General features: G+C 47.1%; 1 pseudogene across 1 annotated transcript; it reads left to right on the top strand.

The window, feature by feature from the left end:
- Positions 1-5,866: 5,866 nt before the first annotated feature.
- LOC100943068 lies at positions 5,867-6,481 on the top strand (annotated as a pseudogene). The gene has a single exon (XR_152800.3). The product of XR_152800.3 is annotated as a 60S ribosomal protein L29 pseudogene (transcript).
- The last annotated feature ends 9,934 nt before the right edge of the window (positions 6,482-16,415 follow it).

Below are 16,415 nucleotides of genomic sequence, written 5' to 3'. Positions count from 1 at the left end.
CTCCATGGAGTCAGACCTTAGCCAAGTTCATTAGAATGATTCAAGGTTTGCATCTAGTCTTTGATTCCAGAAGTCATACTTTGTGCCTACTTCATATGTTGCCAATGAATTGCTAGGGAGAAAATGTATATGATCTAATGATGTTAAAGAACACAAAATTAAATACACTAGGCTATTACATCTCGGTCAAAATATGCATGTAAATAAGATACCCAAAGCAATCACCGTCATATTAGGGTGGGTGATACTTTTATCTTTCCTAAGTTTTCCAAACTTAGTAGAATATTGTATTTTGCTATTTATAATCGATATAACTAAAAAGTAAATTCATACTCACAAACTAAATCTACAACCTAAAATATAATTCCTGTGATAAGAGACAGTCAATAAGATAAAGTTCCCAAGACAAGGCAATTTTGGCAAGAACATTTATTTGGCACTCATAATGTGGTAGATAATGTATTAAGTAATTTACAGGGATTAGCTCATTCAACCCTAAAAACCTTCTGCAGAAAAGTGCAGTTACTATCCCCGTTTTGAAAGTAAAGAAACTTAGAAACAGAGAATTTAGGTAACTTGTTCAAGTTTCACCAGCTGGTAAGCAACAGGGTTGCAACTTGAGCCCACTGGTTCTCTAAACACATTTATGGAAGGATGGAAAAAAGAGGGAGGGAGAGAGGAAGGAAAGACTTTCTTTGGTGAGAAAGAAATTGGTGAAAATAGTTTGACCAATGAAATGGATGCCTTGAAGTGCCTATTTTCCAGCCTGGCATTCTCATCAAGTAAGAGTCCTAGTTAGAAATGCAGAATCTTGGCCCCATCTCAGAATCACTACTGAATCACAATCTGCATTTTAAAAAATACTCTGAGTGGCCAAAGCAGTGGCTCATGCCTATAATCCTAGCTCTGGGAGGCTGTGGTGGGGGATTGGTTGAGCTCATGAGCTCGAGAACAGCCTGAGCAAGAATTAGACCCCATCTCTATTGAAAATAGAAAACAAAAAAAAAAGAACTAGTCAGATGTGGCGGCACATCCCAGCTACTTGGGAGGCTGAGGCAAGAAGATCACTTGAGCTCAAGAGTTTTTCAGGTTGCTATTATGAGCTACGACACCACAGCACTCTACCAAGGGCAACAGTGTGAGACTCTGTCATATACACCAAGTGAGCTGTATTCGTATTATAGTTTGCGAAGCCAATGCAGTTCATATAGAATCTATTTGCAGTGTGTGTATACGTATGTGTGTGTGTGTCTACCATTATTTGTTTGTCTAGGTTGATACCATCTTGCTCAAGAACAGGGACACAGCTGCATGAATCAGTGTTTACCAAAGTGCAAGTGATGGCTGTTTTATGGATTGTGAAATTGCACAGAAAATGAATTGCAGTCTGAAAATGTTTTTAAAAGAATAGAGTGTATCAGAATGCATCTCAGGAAGAAAGGGTATGTTATTGCATGAAACTTTTATTTTGATTTTAGATGTAGAATAGAGATGGGGTCTCAAACTCCTGACCTCAAATGATCCTCCCACCTCAGCCTCCTAATGTGTTGAGATTACGGGGGGGAGGGGGCACAGTGCTGGGCTGCACATGAAACTTCTTTTGAGAGAGAGAGAGAGAACTGGGTCTTGAAGTAAAATATCTATTTCTTGGGGTGGCGCCTGTAGCTCAAAGGAGTAAAGCACCAGCCCCATATACCGGAGGTGGCAGATTCAAACCCAGCCCTGGCCAGAAACTGCAAAAAAAAAAAAAAAAAAAATCTATCTCTTGTGCTCCACATGAAAAAAATTGAACTGGCCTTCACCCTGTGGCCTGAGGCAGCCATGAGATTCTGGGCTGACATTCAGAAGTGTGGTGGATCTGCTTTCCATTTCTGATAAATTTAGGAACTCTGAAAGAAATCAGAGTTGGGTTGGGGAGGGAAATGAGTGGCTCAGAAATGATCTAGCCCAGCTGTTTCACTAGACAGGTGCAGAAACACAAGCCCAGAGAAGGGGGGGACCTGCCCAAGGTCACACAGCAAAATGGGGACGTTGGAAAGAAGAGCATAATAATGTGAGGACTTTTATTCCCCTTCTGTCTCAACTATGAAAGTGCTGGGATAGGGATGGGGGCTGGGAGGGGGGGAGCTGGCCCAGAGGCCAGGCAGCCTGGGGGACATGACTCTGGAATGTGTTGGGGAAACAAGATGCCTTCTTTTCCAGGCCCGACAGGCCAACAGGACTATGTGTGGCAAGAAAGGGCTCTGGTTATCTGCCACCCGCCTCTGTTTCGTTTGGTCTGTCAACTCCAGCAACAAAGTGCCCCAAATGTGTGAAGCTTGATAAAGGTGGGAAGGTAAGAGGTGGAGGTGGCAGGACATCAGGGACCAGACCTTGAGAGCTGTCCCAGAACCTCTTCCTCCCAAGAGTCTGGGAAGAAAGGCGGATTCTCCTCTACCCCATCACAGTCTCCTCCCCCTGGGTAATTGTGCCTAAGACCCCTAATGCTCCAATGGCTGAGAGTTTTTCTGTCTCAGGATGGAACAGGATAAACTCTTGAAACTTGGATGCTGAATCAGAAGATTTTGATTTTTAAAATATTTTTTCATATATATATGAATCCTACTAATCCCAAAGAACTATGTGACCAGAATGACAAGTATGCTGCCCAAACGGGGTCAATGTCAAGGTCAATGTCTATTCTCCTTCCCTCTTCTCACTTAGCAAATGAGTTGAGACCTTTTTTTCTAGGAAGAGGTATGTCGATGAATATTATTTACGTTGCCTGGATATTTGATGATAATTGTGGATAACTGTTAGGGTTTCTTTTTCTTTTTGATGTGATAATGACATTGTGCCTATGCTTTAAAAAGAGTCCTTTTGAAGATATATTCTGAGGTGTTTCTAAGTAAAATGATTTCTGGGGTTCCCTTCCAATTAGTATGGGAAGAGGAATTAGGTGGAGTAGAGACAAGGTTGGCCCTACTTGGTAATTATTGATACCCTTCCCCCTACCTTTTTATTTATTTATTTATTTATTTTTGAGACAGAGTCTCAAGCTGTCACACTGGGTAGAGTGCCATGGTGTCACCACTGACAGCAACCTCCAACTCTTGGGCTTAAGCAATTCTCTTGCCTCAGCCTCCCAAGTAGCTGGAACTACAGGTGCCTGCCAGAACGCCTGGCTATTCTTTTTGTTGTTGTTGCCATTGTTATTTTAGCTGGCCTGGCTGGGTTTGAACCCACCAGCCTCAGTGTACGTGGCTGGTGCCCTACCCACCAAGCTATGGGTGCCGCCCCCACCGACCTTTTTATTTTTATTTTATTTTATTTTATTTGTTTTGAGACGGAGCCTCAAGCTATCCCCCTGGGTAGAGTGCCATGGCATCAGGCTCACAGCAACCTCCAACTCCTGGGCTCAAGCGAGTCTCCTGCCTCAGCCTCCCAAGTAGCTGGGACTACAGGTGCCCGCCACAATGCCTGGCCATTTTTTGGTTGCAGCCATCATTGTTGTTTGGCGGGCCCGGGCTGGGGATTTGAACCCACCACCTTAGGTGTATGTGACTGGCGCCTTAGCCGCTTGAGCGACAGGCGCCGAGCCCCACCGACCTTTTTAAATAAAAGTTTTTTCACAGTTCTTGTCAATAATATTTTTTAGCCTATTTTGGTTGGTGACAGATCCCTTTGAAAATCTTAAGCAATAAATCCATTCACCTGAAAAACCCTCAATCCCATGTCACAGCCACAATTTTAGGAAGTAGTTTCCTAAAACCCACCTATGTGTCCCAGGTTTAAAAACTCCTGAACTAGCCAGGTATAGTGGCTCACATCTATATTCTCAGCATTATGGGGAACTGTGATGGGAGAATCACTTGAGGCCAGGAGGTTGAGAACAGCCTAGGCAACACAGGGAGACCATGTCTCTATTAAAAAAATTTTTTTTAATGAGCCTGAACTAGGCCAGGCATGGTGACATCTGCCTGTAGTCCCAGATACTTGGGAGGCTTGAGCCCAAGAGTTGGAGTCTGCAGTTAGCTAGGATCTTGCCATTGCTCGCTCCTGAGCAATGGAGCAAGACCTATCTATAAACAAAAACAAAAACAAAAATCCTTCTCAACTATGATATGATCTGTTTTTGTTTTTGTTTTTGAGACAGAGTCTCACTTTGTCGCCTCCAGTAGAGTGCCATGGCAGATAGCTCACAGCAGCCTCAGACTCCTGGGCTCGAGTGATCCTCTTGCCTCAGCCTCCCTTCCAAGTAGCTGGGGCTAAAGGCTCTGTCCACAATGCCTGGCTATTTTAAAAGATTAGGGTCTCTCTCTAACTCAGGCTGGTCAAACTCATGAGCTCAGGCAATCCATCCACCTGGGCCTCCCAGAGTGCTAGAATTACAGGCGTGAGCCTCTGCACTTGGCCTGACGTGATTTGTTTTAAAGTATAGTATTCCTTTTTTCTTTGAGACAGAGCCTCAAGCTGTCACCCTGGGTAGAGTGCCATGGCATCACAGCTCACAGCAACCTCCAACTGCTGGCCTCAAGCATGTCTCCTGCCTCTGCCTCCCAAGTAGCTGGGACTACAGGCACCCACCACAATGCCCGGCTATTTTTTGGTTGCAGCTGTCATTGTTGTTTGGCAGGCTCGGGCTGGATTCGAACCTACCAGCTCAAGTGTATGTGGCTGGTGCCTTAGCCACTTGAGCCACAGGTGCCGAGCCAAAAGTATAGTATTCTTCAAGTAGTTATATCAGAATTCACTTAACTAATCCTCCTAGTATTAGAAAATTTTATTAAATTATTATTAATAATACATCATATTAATACATCTTTGCATGCATATTACTTAGAGCAGATTTCTAACAGTACCAACAAGATGCTCATTTTAAGAGATTTTCAGAGATGGGGGTCATGCTATGTTGTCCAGGCTGAACTCAAACTCTTGGCCTGAAGCAATCCTCCTGCTTCAGTCTTCCAACTAGCTGGGACTATAAGCTTAAAAGCTTCCCCCCCCCCCTTTTTTTTAACAGAATATCACATTGTCACCAGAAAATATTGCTACTGTGGTTGGATTCCTGCCAGAGGCAATTCATCTTGTCTCTCTGAGTCTCAGTGCCCTTAGTGCCCTTTGAGCTTGCCTTAGTCTGTTTCCTGCTGCTATAACCAAATACTTGAGAGTGGGTAATTTATAAAGAACAGAAATGTATTTCTCACAGTTCTGGTGCTGTGAACCAGAAATGTATTTCTCACAGTTCTATTGCTGCTTCCTCCAGAGGGGACAAATATTATGTCCTCACATAGCAGAAGGCAGAAGGGCAAAATTGGACCACCTAGGCCCTCCAGCCACTTTATGAGACTCTAATCCCATTCTAATAACCTCCTAAAGGGCCCACCTCATTTAAGTCCATCACCTTGGGGGTTAAGTTCCACCATCTGAATTTTGGAGGGACACAGACATTCAAACCATAGCAGATTTGGGGGGGGGGGGTTGAGACAGAATCTTACTTTATTGCCCTTGGTAGAGTACCATGGCATCATGGCTCACAACAACCTCAAACTCCTGGGCTTGAGCAAGCAATCCTCTTGCCTCAGTCTCCTGAGTAGCTGAGACTACAGATGCCTGACATAACACCCAGCTAGTTTTTCTATTTTTCAGTAGAGATGGGGTCTTGAACTCTTGAGCTCAAGCAATCCACATGCATTGGCCTCCCAGAGTGCCAGGATTACAGGCGTGAGCCACTGCACCCGGCCCATAGCAGAATTCTTGAGATGAAAGGGGTACTCGTTTTTTGAGGAGAGGTGAGACTCAGCACACCAACAGCCCTCTTCAGATATTTCCCCCTCATCCCCAACTACTTCTGACCATTTAAAACTGAACTATAGGTCGTAGGTGCTTCGGCAGTGGCGGGTCACAGTGCAGACATGGCCAAGTCCAAGAACCACACCACACACAACCAGTCCCGAAAGTGGCACAGAAATGGCATCAAGAAACCCCGATCACAAAGATATGAATCTCTTAAGGGGGTAGATCCCAAGTTCCTGAGGAACATGCGCTTTGCCAAGAAACACAACAAGAAGGGCCTGAAGAAGATGCAGGCCAACAATGCCAAGGCTGTGAGTGCACGTGCTGAAGCTATCAAGGCCCTTGTAAAGCCCAAGGAGGTTAAGACCAAGATTCCAAAGGGTGCCAGCCATAAACTCAGTTGACTTGCCTACATAGCCCACCCCAGGCTTGGGAAGCATGCTCGTGCACGCATTGCCAAGGGTCTCAGGCTCTGCCGGCCAAAGGCCAAGGCCAAGGATCAAACGAAGGCCCAATCTGCTGCTTCATCTGCAGCTCCAGCTTCAGTTCCAGCTCAGGCTCCCAAAGGTGTCCAGGCCCCCACGAAGGCTCCAGAGTAGAGGCATCTGTCTGCCATGAGGACAAAAGGACTGGTGTGACCTCTAGGCTGCTGTCTGTATGGGGCTTGGGACCTCCTGTGCTATTTGTACAAATAAACCTGAGGCAGGCTTTGTTAAAATAAATAAATAAATAAATAAATAAATAAATAAATCCCAACTACAATATGGGTTAGGGTTGAAAGCAACCAGTTTTTGTCTACTTTGTAATATTGCATCATCATGGTCTTATAACTTACTCTGAAATGTGCCACCTATTCTTTTTTTTTTTTTTTGAGACGGAGTCTCACTTTGACACCCTTACACCTGGCACCTAGCTTTCTATCTTAATATCTTTTTGCACCTATAATGAAAGCCACCATTGACTCTGTGTTTACTATACACAGGGGAGGCTCGGGGCTAACCACTTGCAGAGAATATTTCATTGGTTTTCAGTTCTTTGTATCCATTTCTCCTGCTTCTACAAACAGTACCCTCATTTCTCCTTCCTTCCTTCCTTCTTTACTTCCTTCCTTCCCTCCCTCCCTCTGTCTCCCACCCTCCCTCCCTCCCTCTCTTCCTTCCTTTTTTCCTTTCTTCCTTCTTTCTTTTGAGAGAGAGGCTTACTCTGTCACCCTCAGTAGAGTGCCATGGTGTCATAGCTCACAGCAACCTCAAACTCTCAGGCTCAACCGATCCTCTTGCCTCAGCCTCTGAGTAGCTGGGACTATAGGTGCCCGCCACAACACCCAGCTATATTTTTAGAGACAGGGTCTCATTCTTGCTCAGGCTGGTCTCAAACTCTTGAGTTCAAGCAATCCACCTGGTTCCAATAGGCATGAGCCACTGTGCTGGGCCTCTGATTTCTTTTTAGATGATTAACTCTTGATCCTCCTGTGTGGGCTGTCTGGGATGTTCAGCAAGAGGCAATGTGACAGATGCTCTTGGTGCCCAGCCAGACCCTCCTTCTTCACTTTAGTGTTGGATGCTGGTGGCTCAGGGCTGTCTTTCTCTCTAGAGAATTGCCTAAGGGGATTTACCCAGAACTACTAGACATTACACTGCAGGTAGGAGCCGGGGGCCCGTGACTAAATATAACATGGGATAAACCCGGCTCCCTTGCCTCCAAGTGGGACAAACTCAATTCAGGTTCCCTCAGGAACTCCTCCTGAAACCCCACCTTTCCCCAGCTTCTTCCCGGCTCAGTCCTGCTCCCCTGCCTCCTCTTCTCCCAACAGATAAATGCACAAGAATCCTTGTCTCATGCTCTGCTCCCAGGGGTACTGACATAACTGAGATGGGAATGTGACCTCCCAGGGCACAGAATCAAAGGTAGGAAGAAAAAGAGGCTGAAACCTTGCCTTTCTGGAGATGGCTCCCGGACCAGGTTGTCCATGATTCCTGCCATCGTGATTCCTGGAGCATCCTGGGTTCTTTATTTTTTCTTGGAATTCTCTGAGTATTATACATCCTACTCTCTAACAATATACCTTTTTGCTGACATTTTGGCCAGACTCTGTGTCTGATGTCTGCCACCATAAAGCAGTACATTTAAATGTAATGTTACAATCCTCCAATTGTCCTAAAAGGCAAGTGTTATTATCCTTCCCAATAATAAAAGGTGACTGAGACCCAGAGAAGTTTAGTCACTTGCTCAGGCAACACAACTAGTAAATATAGTATTACTCTGAGCTCAGGTCTAAGATCAAAGCTGGGCTTTTAACCACTGGATGTGCTATGATCAAGTGGGAAGAGCAAGCCGCTGTGGAAGACAGCTCTCCAGGCCCCTCTACCTGAGGTTAACACGCAGAGGAGCAGCCGCCATTGCTCCCCAAGGCGGTGGGGCCTGGTGGGCTTAGTACTTGGGCTTTGGAATGTGGTTGGAATACAGGGTTCACCACTTGCCAATGGCATCAACTGGGCAAGTGACTTAAGGTCTTTAAGCCTCACTTTCTTCACCAGTTTAATGGAGACAATAATGCCTAGATAGGATTGTTGGGAGGATTAAAAGAGGTCCTGAAAGTGAATTGCTGAGCTCTGTGCCCAGTGCACAGTACAGGTAAACACTTAATAAAATGTAGCTGGTATTCACAGTTATGCTGTTACTTCTGTTACATAGGGTGACTTGGAACATATTTCCATTGTTGTTTGGCAGGCCCGGGCTGGATTCGAACCCGCCAGCCCCGGTGTATGTGACTGGTGCCCTTGCCGCTGATCCATAGGTGCCGAGCTAGACTTGGAACATATTTCAGCCAATGAAGGGGCCAGAGGAGGCCCATGGCAGGCACTGTCTAGTGTTCTCTTGGGCCTTTGTCTTTTCTCCAGATAGGCCCACAAGGGACTCCCTGAGGGCCTGCAGAGGCCGGGCAGGTGACGTAACTGACTGGAGGGGTCAAGCTGGGAGGCAGGGCTCAGACTTAGCCAGTTGTGGTCCTTTTAGGAATTTGGGCTCAGAACTGCCAAATGTAGCACATTTTCAAGAAAAATCTAGGTAATCTAGGTTATTATATCAAACTCCCAATTTTTAAATGTTTTAACTTAAAACACATTTTTAGTGCTGATTGGGACAAACTAAACCCATCTGTTTGCAACGAGGACACGGGCTCGGTCTGCAACTCTGGGTTGGAGGCTTTGCATGATAGGGTCGTATGGAAGCAAAAGCTGCCTTTCCCCCAGACCTGCAGATTCTGTCTCCAGGGCCTAAAAATGGGCTGGTTGTGGGGCTATTTCTACTTTGGCTGCTCCTGGTTTTAGACACTTATTCAGAAAGCAGGATCTGAATTCCTAGGATGAGTGGTGCCCTGTGCTGCCAAGAAGATCTGAGGTGACTGAGACTAATGTCTTGCTCTTCAAGGATATTTGGTTTCATGGAGTGAGATTTCACATTCACCAAAAATGCAAGGAGAGAAAAGAGGGCAGTTTGTGTACGTGTGTGTACGTGTTTCCACAGATGTGGGCGTTGTGCATGTGCGTATGTGTTGAAGGGGTTGAGAATAGAAGCATCCAGCTCAAAGTTCCCAACTGGAGCCCTGAAGTTACTGAGTAGCTTTTATTTTCACTTATTTCCCTTTAAAAATCAAATACAGTGGAACAACCATAGTTGACCACTTTCCTACATTGACCACCTCCTTAAGTCAACCTAACCTTTATATACCGGACTTGCACCACATGTACATATCAGTACAGTAGGTCTAGTTCCTCTGTATGTTGACCAATTTGTTACTGTCCCTTGGGTGATCAACTTACAGAGGTTCTACTTTATTTATTAAGTCTAAAGAGAAGTGAGATACAGTTTGTCCTCTTTCCTAGTGATGTCTATGATACATTGTCAAGAGAGAAAGAACAAATTGCAGGATAGAATACGAGATGATCTGATTTCAGTAAAAACAACAGCAGCAGCAAACGTCAAATTGACCATACAGAGGGTGCAGTCTCTGTGTGTAAGCAAGAGGAACGGCGCACCGTTCAGGTGAGGAGTTGGGTAACAACTCAGCCTGTGCACACATTTGTGTTATGATGTTCGGTTTAGCAAGCCCACAGTACTCTTGTAATCTGAAAGCCATACAGTGAAGACAGCAATTGAAATGCTCGTTACATGGGCATATACTAAGAAGTATAGCATCCAAATTGTAGAGCCAAGTTATTTTTCCCCGGAATTATTTTTGGCCATTATACTGTTCTATGTGTTCACTGTAGAAAAAGCGGGCACTCACGTGGAAGAAAAGGAGAAAGGAAAAAAATTCAAAAGAAAGTTAGCAAAGTGGCAAAAACTAAATACTTATAAATACATTTTTTTAAGTAAGAAAAAAAGAAAAAATTAAGGTACCAGAATTATAGCACCATGAGCATTCTGTTACATATCTTTAGGACTTTCAGGTCCTATTCAACTACTAACATTTGCTGTCAGCCAGACCCTGTGCTGAGCACTGGAGAATGGCAGAGCCAGCTCTCACTCCACCATGGAAGCCTTGCCAAGTCTTGTGCAAGATGTGGCAACAGATTCACAGGCTTCTTCCCCTAGAGATTCCCAGTCAGCAGCTTTGGGAGTGTCCCGGGAATCTGCATTTGACAAGCTCCCTGGGAAATTCTGATGCAGATGCTCCCCAAGTCAGATAGCTGTATGTCCAACCTGCTCATTGTCAGGTGGCCAGACTGGTGCCCATAGAGGAGAAGGAAGAGACCCAGGGCTACCCAGCCGGCCTGGCAGAGCCCAGTCTACAGACTCCCCCACCCTCCCTCCTCACTAAGAGCTCTCCCCGCTGCGCTCCTGCCGCTTTCCTCATGCAGACAGATGTTATTGTTTTCTTATGCCTCCAATTAAACAAAAAATCCTGTCAACGGGCGACAGGCCTAATGCACAGAGGCATTAACCAGACTCGCAACCCGACCCCGGCCTGCTCCTGTGGGTAAAGCACATTCCCTTCACAGGCTGCTGCGGCAGGCTCTCTCCCGAGAAAGGGCCCCACTGAGGCACCAGCACCCTGCTTGGTGGGCACCTAGACCCCTATAGAGGCCTCTGCAAGCAGGAGCTGAGAAGCCTGTCACTATGGCAACCCTGCTGCATCTTTGAGGCCCCCCAGAGGTAACCTTTCCTAGATACAGGAAGGTCAGAGCTGAGGAAACTGAGGCCCAGAGAGGTGAAGGGCCTGCATGAAGTTACCCTTCAGGCCACAGGCAGAACTTCCCACCAGCTTCCTTTCAGCTTTGGGCTGCTCCAAGATGCAGGGGAGGACAGGCAGCCCTGGGGAAGCCGGAGAGCAGGGTGGGTGGGAATGCAGGGCCATTGCTAGCATCAAGGCTAAGCGCTGCCTGAATCCCTGCTCCTGGTCCCACAGGCAGCAATGACTGCCCCAGTTCTCCTGCTGTCTAGCTCTGAGAGTCCTGCTTTTGAGTCCAGGGCACTGATGGGGGAAGGATGGGCGTGCATTTCAGTCCTGGGAAACACCCTCCAGGAGCCAGTTCTAACTCCTCCATTTTGCAAATGAGGAAACTGAGGCCCTGAGAACATGGAATACCCCTCCAAGATCACATAGACTCAAACCCTTATCCTCTGAGTCCCTGACAAGAGCTCCTTCCCCAAGGAAACCAGCTCCCCTGGCACTCAGACCCGTTTGGGGAGCTGTTTCTCTAGAGCTGCCAAGCCAGTTCCCCTGCAGAGCCTGAACCCTGACACAGCTGCTCTGCAGGTGAGCAGAAGGAGGGGCCGGGGTCCTGCTTGGGACCCCAGGTCTTGGAAGACACATACACTTGCTTAACATCTTTCCTGGCTGTTGCTGGCAGGGCAGATCTTCCAGAAGACACATTTTGGAGAGCTGCCTTCAGGTACCTGATGGGCCCACATTGAGGGTGGGGCAGGCTTGTTCTTAGAGGTCCCTGAAGACAAAGCAAGGGCCCTCAGGTGCTAAGATTCAGGCTTCACATGCGAGGTCATTCTTGTCATTCTGGACTCCTGCATGCTCATCTCTTCTTATCTGGCACACCACTCCCGTCTCCCGCATGTCCCAGTTTTGCTCTCTAGGTTCCCCAATGCACCATGCTCACCCTGCCTGGCAGCCTTGTGCTTACCATTCCCTCCGCTGGAGTACTTCTCCCCAGGTAGCTAGCTGTCTTTTGGTCATTCACGGCTCAACTGAAACATCCCTTTAGAGGGGCCTTCCCAGCTCACCCATCAAAGGCACTGCCTTGTCACCCCTTCAGGTCAGCCTGTTTTAATTCTGATTAGAATTTACCTCTGTCATCTTTCCTTGCTGTTGGCCCCTGTCTGCCCCTGCTCTCTAGGATGTAAGCTCCATAAGAATAGGTATCTTGGCTCGGCGCCTGTGGCTTAAGCCGCTAAGGCGCCAGCCACGTACAGCTAAGGTGGCGGGTTCGAATCCCCAGCCTGGGCCCACCAAACAACAATGATGGCTGCAACCAAAAAAGTGGCCAGGCATTGTGGCAGGCTCCTGTAGTCCCAGCTACTTGGGAGGCTGAGGCAGGAGACTTCGCTTGAGCCCAGGAGTTGGAGGTTGCTGTGAGCGTGCTGCCATGGCACTCTACCCAGGGGGATAGCTTGAGGCTCCGTCTCAAAAAAAAAAGAATAGGTATCTTAGGCATGTCTCCCTCAGCCCTGATGACAACATAGTGCCTTCATATAGAGGTGCTCAATGCATATTCATTAATTAAATGACTAAATGAAAAACTGGTCTGGTATGTAGGGAGCTCCTTGGCAAGTGAGGATGGATGTTTATCTGTGAGCAATGCTGTTGAAGTGGCATGCCTTTGTCATTGAGAGAAATTAAGAATCTCTGCTCTGATACTTGCTGTGTGACCCAGGGGAGGTTATAACACTTCTCTGAGCCTCACTTTCTCCGTATGTAAAATAAAGGCCCTAATAGTACCTACCATGTAAGCCAGTTGGAATGATCACATGTTGTAAAGAATTCAGCCCGGCCTGGCATTTAATGAATGCTCTATGATCATTAGTAACATTCCTCCAGTGGGAGGCCAGTGTCATATGCCTTGTGAAGATCTCTTCTGACTATTAGCCCCTCTAACTCTTGGATGCATGAACTCTTGGAAGACATGTGCACTTAGCATCCTCAACTGCATCTTGCAAGCCCTGTGTCTGCCCTTGGTACCTTCCCTGTGTCCTCCCTGTGTCCTAAGCCTCTGGGTCTGTGGATAGCCACATTGCTTTCTTTCAAGTTGCTGGCAGTGTGCAGGAGAAACAGAACATGCCTGGGCCCACTTCTCCAGGAGAGTGCCACCAAAGTTCTCATGGAAAGCAGAAGAAAAAGAGTTGCCTTTCTGCTAGCATCATCAGGGAAGGCTTCCTGGAGGAGGTGAGACTTGACATGCACCTGGGCCGAGTGGCTAGGATTGGGAAAGAAGGAAAGGAGAGAGGGAGGGACTGCAACTAGGAAGGATGGCATGAACAACAGCTCAGGAGAAGGAATGCATACGTTGATTCCTCTATTTGTTGATTGGAATGTTTAATGAGCACTTGCTATAATCTGAATGTGTCCACCCAAAGTTTATGTGTTGGAAACTTATTCCCCAAGGCAACTCTCTTGGGAGGAGGGCCTCATGAGTGCATACCCCAGGAATGCATGAGTGTCGTTATGGTGGGAATAGGTTATTTTTCTCAAGAATGGGCTATAAAAGCAAGTGTGGCTGCCTCTTACTCTCTTGGACGTGCTCTCTTGGCTTTCCCTCTGCCATTGGTGAATGCTGTAGCAAGAAAGCCCTCGGCAGATGCTGGCACCACGCCTTTGGCCTTCCCAGCCTCCATAACTGGGAGCCAAATACATTTCTTTTTTAAATAAGTTAGCCAGTCTTTGATATTCTGTTATAGCAGCACAAAATTGACTGAGACAGCACCTGATATATACCAGGCACTAGGTGTGTCCCATGCTGCACACAACCCTGGTTCATAGGGAGCATTTAGCTTACTGGGAGGGTCAATAGACAAGTACAGTATGAAAAGACAAAGGCAGGTACACAGGGTAAGTTTCCTGAAGGAAGCAACTCTTCAGCTGAGCTCAAGGCAAAAGGAGGCAGGGCAGTTGTTCTAGGCAGAAGGAACAGTATATGCAGAAAAGTACAAGCAAGGGAGCCGGCTTTGAGTTCAAAGACTTAACAAGGCTGGCTGGGGTGCAGTGGATGAAAGGAGCATGGGGAGTGAGGGTGACAGGAGCCAGGTCATGAAGGGCCTTGACCCTCAACTAAGGCATTAGCCTTTATCCTGAGAGCAGTGGGAAGTCACTGAAGGGGCTGTGCAGATTAGAGCTGCATTTGCAGAGAGATCATTCTGTCTATTGTGTGGAGAGAGGAGGCGGCCAGGTGTGGAGGCGGCAGGAGACAGGTGGGCTATTGCAGTAGTTGAGGTGGGAGATGTTGTGGGCAGGTGCAGAGAGGTGGGGAAGGAGACATTCCTTGATGGAAATGAGGCTGGATGGGGCAGGTGGAGAGGAATGAGAGAAAAGGAGGAGGGTGGATTAGGAAGAGAGATTTGCTGGCTCAGCACCTGTGGCTCAAGTGGCTAAGGCACCAGCCACATACACCTAAGGTGGCGGGTTTGAATCCAGCCCAGGCCCGCCAAGACAACAATGACGGCTGCAACCAAAAAATAGCTGGGCGTTGTGGTAGGCGCCTGTGGTCCCAGCTACTTGGGAGGCTGAGGCAAGAGAATTGCTTGAGCCCAGGAGTTGGAGGTTGCTGTGAGCTGTGATGCCACAGCACTCTACCCAGGGGGACAGCTTGAGGCTCTGTCTCAAAAAAAAAAAAAAAGGAAGGGAGATTTGCTATAAAATTTTGCTTCAGAGATAGCTGGGAATCTTTTTTTCTTTTCTTTTCTTTTTCTTTCTTTTTTTTTTTTTTGAGACAGTCTCACTTTGTCATCCTCGGTAGAGTGCTGTTGTGTCATAGCTCACAGCAACCTCCACCTCTTGGGCTCAAGTAATTCTTATGCCTCAGCCTCCCAAGTAGCTGGGACTACAGGCACCTGCCACAACACCCCACTATTTTTTTAGAGACAAGGTCTTGCTCTTGCTCAGGCTGTTCTGGAGCCTGTGAGCTCAGGCAATCCACCTGCCTCAGTCTCCCAAGTGCTGGTATTACAGGCATGAGCCACCACACCTGGCAACTGCTGGGAATCTTAATAAACAATCAGAATGGGTAATGAGTTCAGCAACTGCTTATTGAAAACTTACTGCGAGTCAAGCATTGTTCAAGGTCCTGGGAACACAGCAATGAGCAAGGCAGTGGAGGAGAGAGAGGACAAACAAAACCATTGATAATATGGCAAATGGTGACAAACGGTGGAGAGAGCAGTAAGGCAGAGTGAAAGTAAGTGTGAGGGGCAAGGAGGAATTGCACATTCAACTGGGAAAGCTTCCTTAATAAGGCCATTTTCTTTCCATTTTCATTTTCTTAAATAATCCTAATTGTGGCATCATTAGGATTAGGTTATTTTTTATACCATAGGCATCATTAGGATTAGGTGATTTTTTATACTAAAAAATTGTAGACTTTTAAAGTCTATAATTCGGTGCCTTTTAGTATGTTCATATAACTATCACCACAATCTAATTCCAAAATATTCATCAACCCCAAAGAAACCCTGTACCTATCAGCAATCACTCCCAATGGCCCCTTGGCCAGCCCCTGGCAACAACTTACTTTCTGTCTCTTGATCCTATTCTGATCCTTTCATACAAGTGGAATCATGACTAGAGGGCCATGGTGCCAGTATAGCTCACTGAAACCTCAAACTCCTAGGCTCAAGCCAACCTCCTGCCTTGGCCTCCCAGTAGCTGAGTCTACAGGCTCGTGGTCACCACACCCAGCTAGAAGACAACTTTTGAGCAGACTCTTGGAGGTTAGCAAGTTGGCTGCGCAGATATCAGGGATGGCACTCAGGGTAAAGTCATGGTTGGTGCATGCCAAATGCAAGGTCACAGAAAGTGAAGCACTTGCTCCAGCCAAGCTGCCCTGGGCCCTCATAAGGCTAGCCCAGGAGACAGCGAGGAAGGGCAAGTTAGGTAGCTGGGGTGTAGGAAACCTAGAAAGCCTGTTTTGTAGCTGGGGTAGGTGGACTACAGAGATGGCTTCTGACACCCCAGGAAACAGTAAAAGGTTCCTTGGGATCTCAAGGGGCGGGGGAAAGGCTTTGGCTCCTCCAGGCACATGGAACTGGAACCTTTGGATATGAGTCTGTATGGACCAAAAGCCCAGAAGGCTGGGAGGGGTTGGTACTGCTGTCATGGTTTAGGCTTCATTGGGAATCTAGGGGAACACAGTGGAGACAGGAGGGCACAGCTGTACCTAAGATTGAGAACCAGCTCTCCCTCTTCATCCCTTTTTCTGGAACTGGGAGTATTAGGAGTCCCCGTCAGGCCCACACTTTGATGGGGGTTTTGCACAGCCAGAGGGTGAGGACTGTAAAGCATTTCCTTGGGCTCATCAACAATTCTGAATTTTGGCTCGGTGCCTATAGCTAAACCAGCTAAGGCGCCAGCCACGTACACCTAAGGTGGCAGGTTCGAATCCCCAGCCCGGACCCGCCAAAACAACAATGATGGC

Source organism: Otolemur garnettii, unplaced genomic scaffold (assembly GCF_000181295.1).
Source record: "Otolemur garnettii isolate 467f Iridium unplaced genomic scaffold, OtoGar3 scaffold00003, whole genome shotgun sequence".
Taxonomy (NCBI): Eukaryota; Metazoa; Chordata; class Mammalia; order Primates; family Galagidae; genus Otolemur; species Otolemur garnettii.
The sequence above is the reverse complement of the archived record's forward strand: the minus strand, read 5'-3'. Positions and strand labels throughout refer to the sequence as shown.